Here is a 1,293-nt window from a genome sequence, read left to right on the forward strand (position 1 = left end):
CTCTCCCTGTCCACTTCTGCTCAACTCATTTCACCCTCTAACTCCTGTTCACCATCCAGGTATTGGTTTAGTTATTACTTCCTCCAGGAAGCCTTCCCTAATACTTTAATTCTGGGTTAAGTGGCATGAGTTCTGTATACTTTTCGCATTACATTTCAATTGCCTCTTCACTTAGTTGAATTCTCCACTAGACTGAGTTTTCTGAGATCAGAGACACTACTTTGTTTGTAGAATGTATTTAGCAGCTGGAAGGAACACAGTTTGTCATTTAGTAAATATTTTTTAAAGTATATTTTATTTTTTGTTCTTTTATAGCTATTCTTTACCTTCTTCTCCTATGGTCAGTCAGCCTTTGCTCCCCTCACCCATTAACTTTGGTTAACTTTGGTGGCTGTGTGGTTTGCTTTAACCAATGGGATGTGAGCAGATATAACATATAACACATCTGGGCCAAAGCTTTAAACGCACTTGCATGATTGACACTCCTCTTCTTCCTGCCTTCCACGGTCAGAAAAGCATCTTTCAGATAGTGGCTACTCCTCAGACTTGATTCAAAGAGAGAAGACACCTGATGCAAGCTGAACCCAAAAGAGCCCAGCAGAACCCAGTAACATGAATGATAAATGACTGTTTGTTGTTGCAAGTTGCTAAGATTTGGGATTATTTGTCACCACAACAAAAGTTGATTAATAAAGAAATTGATACCTAGAAGCAAGGCATCAGTGTAACAACAATAAACTAAAATATGTAGTATTTGCACTGTGCCTGTTATGGGAGCCCCTGATATTAAAGGAGGCTGGAAAAATGACAACCTATTCTATGCAATGGTGAAAATTTTGGTAATACTGTTACCTGAGATAACTTGAAAGGCAGAAAATATACCTATAAACTTTGCAAAGAATTTTCAAGACGGAATGTTGATAGCCCAAAATTGCTTTTTAGACTTTATAAGGAAGAATAAACTCAGAAAATAATTGGACTTTTTTCAGTGGAATGGAAGAGAAAAGAAGAATGCAGAAGTCCAGAGACAGAGTTGAAAGATGTTACTGTTTCTCATCTCCAGCCAGTAAATTATTTGCAAATTAAAACAAGGCCTCGGGCTTCCCTGGTGGCGCAGTGGTTGAGAGTCCGCCTGCCGATGCAGGGGACACGGGCTCGTGCCCCGGTCCGGGAAGATCCCACATGCCGCGGAGCGGCTGGGCCCGTGAGCCATGGCCGCTGAGCCTGCGCGTCCGGAGCCTGTGCTCCGCAACGGGAGAGACCACAACAGTGAGAGGCCCGCGTACCAAAAAA

The sequence above is a fragment of the Physeter macrocephalus genome, chromosome 15 (assembly GCF_002837175.3).
Source record: "Physeter macrocephalus isolate SW-GA chromosome 15, ASM283717v5, whole genome shotgun sequence".
Lineage (NCBI taxonomy): Eukaryota > Metazoa > Chordata > Mammalia > Artiodactyla > Physeteridae > Physeter > Physeter macrocephalus.